Here is a 6194-nt window from a genome sequence, read left to right as displayed (position 1 = left end):
CACCAGCATCAGTCAGATCAGATCAAAGCTCTGCAAATATACATTTATTACTGCAAGTCATCAAGGAAAGGTCTGATGGATCTTCCAGGAATAGTGATGTTGCTTTTAAGATTACTGATTGGTTAGTAGGCGGCAATACCTTCATCTTCATAGTACAGAAACAGTTGCATACTTTGATCTCTTCAGTTTGTTTACTTGTAAGTTTGTGAAAGTAGATGTGAACGGATTGTGGCTGCATATTCATAGGCTTTTTACGTGTTATGATACTAATTTAAAGGCTTGTAAACAGATCTTGTGATTGTTGAGATAGTATGGATAGCTGTTACATCCTGTCTTCAGTCTTTATGCTACATAATTAAGTTTGTAAGCTGTTTTTTTTTTTTTAAATATAGTATTCCATCTATCATCCAGGAAGAATATAACGAAGCATAATGAAATTAAACTCAACTCAATTTTTTTTGTAAACCAAGATTAAAGGAGTGGTTTTCACTGTAGTAAAACCACAGCTGTCAATGTATTTGGGTCGCACCTCTTATGCACTCTTATTAATGTAAGTAAGTTTCGTGTTGATAATGACTTGCATGTTGTGGACATGACTTGCAGTTTCCTGTTAGTAAGAAAACACAGCTGGCAGTCTGTTATTGCCACATCTTTGTCCACAGCAGTTCTAGTGAGCATCAGCTTTCTGTTCGTTTCTTTTGTCAGCCATGGACAAAACTGTGCTGCTCCTGTTGTGCCTGCAGGTTGTTCTGCTCATCACTGCCTTCCTTCAGACGCCAGCTGGTCAAGTCGTAGTGAGAGGTCCAGATCAGGTAAAAAGATCCGCAACAGCAATCAAAAAGGTAGGGATACATACCTTTAATTATCTGTCTGAATTTACTACAAATTCCCATATTATATTTTGTGGAGAGAGGAACTGAATGCCGCAGAAGAGAAAGCTCGCTGTTTTAGGTTGTATCAACAGACCTGGATCACGTGGCTGGCAAATGTGTTTGATTTTGAGTGTATTTCTACTTTTCCATTACAAAATTGGAACGTAGCATCATAATAGGTGTTTGGTGCAGTTTTGTGCTCCCTTAAGTTCATTCCTTGTGTTTGGAAAGATTCATCAAAACTTCTAAATGAACAAGTAACTAAGAACTCGTTACTTGTACTTGTACATTTTCTCAGTTTAAACATTTGATCTGTTGTTTATTAGATCAAAATGTGGGATTGTGAGATTTGCAATTTATTGCCTTCTGTATTTATTTACTGTTTTACACAGGATCACAATTTTTTCAAACTCCTTGTGGACTTTGTATATTAATCTATAAATGTCATGACCATGATTTCTTTATACAGTAACAACATGTCTATACTTTATGTTGATTTTAATTTATCATCATTACATAAAAACGCAATGTTCATGTCATTTCATTATAGGTGGCAAACAGGACGGTCAACCCACCAAACCAAGAACAACAGAAGAGAAGGTGTTCCATTAGACGTGGAGGGTGCGGCCCAATGGTAAATTGTTTTGTTATTTACATTTTCTTTATTTCCTGCTGTTACAGAACAGCAACTTGATAAACACTGAATCATCTTGTGAATTATCCTTCTGTTTCCAAAGCTTTCTTATTACAGAAAACAATAATGGATTGCGAAGCCCATGTTTTTCTTTATAAAGAAAAAGCTGGTCCTGTTATTATGATCACTATTGAATTTATTTATTTTTTTAATTTCAAGCACATAGATATTTAAAGCTAAAGCAGAGCAAAGACTGTTTTATTTATTTCTCTCTCTGCAGGGCCAGTAGTTTACCCATCACACATCGCTGCGGCCAGAAACTCCTTCCTGCATTTTTCCATTGACCTGGGTGCTTCAATAATCTACGCATATAAACTATCACAACAACAGATTCTCTGCAAACATGTTGCAACATTGCAGTTGGTGCAGAAGTCACCTTCGCATACAGACAGATGCTAATTTGAACCAGCTCACTGGACTTCTCTGAGAAGTCAGAAATTAAAACACAAACAACATTCAACCACTAAAACTAATTTGGAAGTAAATATAAGGCGGAGTATTAGGGCCACATTAAGAAAATAAAATATTTTGATCATTTGAGAATAAAGTCAAAATTTCACGATTAAAATCGAAAATCTATTTTGAGAAAAGCATCAAAATGTGGAGATTACTTTTGTTGTTTCAAGACAAACTGCCACGTTTCTTATACCTTTGTGTAGATGAGTTAGCCATTTCACATTACACGAATGCAACCATCTGCACCATCTTTTCAACATCCTTTTACATATCACCATAATATGTTTGTGTGCTAAAAAAGAAATCATTTCCTTCTTTGTTACTTAAGTCGATTCTGAAGTACGATTTCACTCAGAGGGTACAGCAACCATGGCTGATTGTCTTGAAACAAAATAGAATTATAATATTATTCTCAAAATGATGAATGATATTGTTTTTCTTAATGCGGCCCTAATACTACGTCATATAAATAACCTTTGCATCTTAATTTAAAAAATAATAAATCCTAAAGCACTTAACTGTTTTAAGATATATATTTTTTTGTAAAACTATGAATTTGAAAAATCATAGATAACAACAATAATTATTTTGATATTAAATAAATAATTGCATGTTGGAGGATTAACCACAGGAACATAAAAAGTGTTTTTGGTAATTACCAGTATTGTGTATTTAGGGCAGCTGTGAGTACCTTGTGTGGAACCTTGTACTGGATAGTAATAATAATTTTGTTAAGTACTGCATGTGCTGAGTATAAACTGGACTAATAAAATATTTAAAGCACTGCACATTTGCGTGAATTAGACTGATATTCTGAAAAGAAGTTGTGTAGTTAATTGTAAGATTGTCCAATGATGACAAATAAAGACATGATAACATGGTGTTAAACACAGCGCCAGAAAATCAGATGTATCAGATGTATATTTGCTTCTCCTTCAAGCCCCTGACTCACTGACTTTGAACAACTGTAAAACTTCCACATGTTTTCTGCACATTTTATTCAGTAACTTACTGACTTACCTGTGTTTGGTTTTAAGACAGTGAAAGAAGAGTTTACTAAAAAAAATAGTTTGATCAGACAATCTCTTCTTGCACTGAGGATGCAACATCAAAACACAGAAGAAGCTTTTCTATATGCAAAAAAATCCCTATTTTCTTTGTAACACTTACTGAAACTGTCAAACTTTTGAGCAGAGTCAGTCACATTACACAGTATATAACTGGTGGCCACAAGCAAACACTACAAAATAAGACTTCTGTTGCCCAGAACATAAACACTTAAAAGCACTTGAGTCTTAGTTTAGTAGTTTCAGTATCAAAAACAGCAATTGTCACACTGCCAGTGTACTTCAATGTAGTTCATTTACTGGAGGTAAAAACCACTGAATGTGAAATTCCTTTGTTTAAATCATCCTTTATACAAAAAACATAAACCTCTATACTTTAATACCACCAGTGACACAAATATATTAGAACTGCCAGCACAAATGTATTCAGGAGACCAATGCATGAGGAGTGAGGAGTGATCAGAGGCACTAAGTGTCATGGCCACTGAACGGACTCACGCGCAGACAGTACTTTTCAAGGAGAAAGGGGATTTATTTACAATAGGGATCACCTTAGTGCAAAATATATGTACAGTGAGTTGGGAGGGGGGTCCAGGGTTCCAAGGAGAGAAGGGGGGGGGGAATCCACACACACGCTTCCTCTTCCACTCAGTCACCGCCACCGCTCCTCCACACACACACACTCCTCTTCAGCCGCACTCGCTCCAACACTCCACACACTGCCCCACTTGGACAGGTCCGGTGATTCGGTCCAGGAGAGGGATATCTACAGACAGAAGTTCAAGGTTAGTCCCACAACAAAATACATGTAAGAGATTCTTCTTTGAATATGCCGCGAGCACGAACTCAGGTGGTTCAATATATATATATACATATACATATAGTTTTGTCTTCATAAATCGAGCTTAAATTTACTGTGATCTCTGACTATGTAATATATGAAATTATTACATTTGAATTTGCAAATACACTTCATGTAAATGTGATTATTTATATTTTTATCTAAATATAATTTAGTCTTGTACTTTTCACATATTCTTTAAGGATATTGTAGTTTTGCAAAATCATCCTATAGACTGCTCTGCCAACCATCTGGCATTGACCAATCATGAGAGAAAAATGAATATTTCCTGACTGATCATCAGGGGTTCCTGTAGGTAGGCTGATGGCAGTTGCTAGGTAAATAATGGCTAAGGCCCCAGTGATGCATGTCTACAGACTAGTAGGAGACTCTTGACAACCCCCTGTTGCTAAGAAGAAACTGGTGTTTTACGACCACTGGCAAAAACCACCTTCGGATTTGTGACTTTGGTACCAACAAAGACAAACAAATACATGATCACACTGTCATCAGTATAGCAGAGACTGAAGTGTCCCAGAAGCTGCAGGCAGTCAGACTTAACCTTGGAGAAAGGTATCAGTACAGCTCATCAGTTCAACAAAATAATCAGAGAGTAATGTGGAAGAACAACAGACAACATAAAACATAAACTTCTGAAAAGTTAAGCCAAAGCTGAAGCGTCTTAAAGTTGCATTTCTATGGCTACCAGGGGGTGATATTTGTAGTTCTAGTCCTATATAAGTGACTAGTAAAATGGCTTTCTGACTGATTTCTAAACATTTTCCTAGTGAGTTTGTGTGCTCACATTTTGGGTCATATTGAATGCACTAAGGCCCAGTAGAATAATAAATAAATAAATAAATAAATGCATAAATAAATAAATATCATTTTGAATTACTTTGAATGCAAAGCAAATCTAGTAGTCTGAAATAAGTATAACAGACCCAGTTTTACATGCCTATTTATCTTCTGCATTGTCTCAGTCAATGAACTGTCACAGACATTAAACACTAAGATTGTGTAGATGTACTTACTGAACCAAGTGACACAGTTACAAAGAGCTTGGGTTGTCAGAAGAAGTCATGTAACACTCAACACATCTGACACAATTTCAGAATAAACAGAATTCACAGAATAAATCAGAATTTAAAAGCGGCACTGACAAAATAATGATGATAAATAATCAGATTTCCTCCTCTAATAATAATAATAATAATAAACTTTATTTATAAAGCACACTTAAAAACCAAGGGTATGCCAAGGTGCTTAACAAGTAAAATAGAGTATAGGAGGAGGATAATAGAAATAGGACCAAAGCAAGTACTAAATATGCAAGCAGATAACTGTCACTAATACATAGGAAAGCAACAGGTACAGAGCAAACAAGAATTTAAATGAGCATAAAAGTGCATGATATAAAATCATAAAAGAAATATTAACTAGAGGGAAAGGCAAGATTGAATAAGTGGGTTTTTAATCGTGATTTGAACAGTGCAATGGAATCAGATGCGCGGAGGTCGAGAGGAAGGGTATTCCACAGTACCGGGGCAGCCAGAGCAAACGCACGGTCACCCCGGGACTTCAGTCGAGATCTGGGTTGGGTCAGAAGTAGTTGAGTGGCAGATCTGAGTGTTCTAGCAGGAGTATGTGGTTTGAGAAGTTCACTAAGATACCTTGGCGCTAATTTATTAATAGTTTTGAAGGTAAGGAGTAATATTTTAAATTGAATACGGTACTTTATGGGCAGCCAATGCAGGCTAGCTAGGACAGGGGTAATATGGCAAAATTTCCTGGTACCAGTCAAAAGGCGGGCTGCTGCATTTTGGACTGTTTGCAGTTTAAGAAGAAGAGAAGAGGGAAGACCATAGTACAAGGAGTTACAATAATCCAACCTGGAGGTCACAAAAGCGTGAATAAGCTTCTCCAGGTCCTCATGCGGAATATAATGCCTAGCCTTAGAGATAAGGCGCAGTTGGTGGAAGCTAGATCTCACTACAGCAGACACTTGCTTATCGAGTTTGAGCGAGCTATCCAGCAGTACACCCAAGTTAATGACATAGTCACAAGAAAAACTAGCAAAGGAACCCAGGGCAGCACAGAGTTGGGCACGAGGGATTTTACTGTTGAACACCACAATCTCAGTCTTCTTATCATTTAAAACGAGGGAATTACTCAGGAACCATTCTTTGACCTCCCGCATGCATTCTTGAAAGTAGTGCAGGGACACAGCAAGGTCGTCAGTAAGTTCAAAATAGATCTGTATG

General features: G+C 36.7%; 1 long non-coding RNA gene across 1 annotated transcript; it reads left to right on the top strand.

The window, feature by feature from the left end:
• The first annotated feature begins 781 nt into the window (after positions 1 to 781).
• On the top strand, positions 782 to 1924 carry LOC113010136 (uncharacterized). The gene is made up of 3 exons (XR_003270284.1): positions 782 to 842; positions 1423 to 1506; positions 1787 to 1924. It is a non-coding gene; the product is annotated as an uncharacterized LOC113010136 (long non-coding RNA).
• The last annotated feature ends 4270 nt before the right edge of the window (positions 1925 to 6194 follow it).

This window comes from Astatotilapia calliptera, chromosome 18 (genome assembly GCF_900246225.1).
Source record: "Astatotilapia calliptera chromosome 18, fAstCal1.2, whole genome shotgun sequence".
Taxonomy (NCBI): Eukaryota; Metazoa; Chordata; class Actinopteri; order Cichliformes; family Cichlidae; genus Astatotilapia; species Astatotilapia calliptera.
The sequence above is the reverse complement of the archived record's forward strand: the minus strand, read 5'-3'. Positions and strand labels throughout refer to the sequence as shown.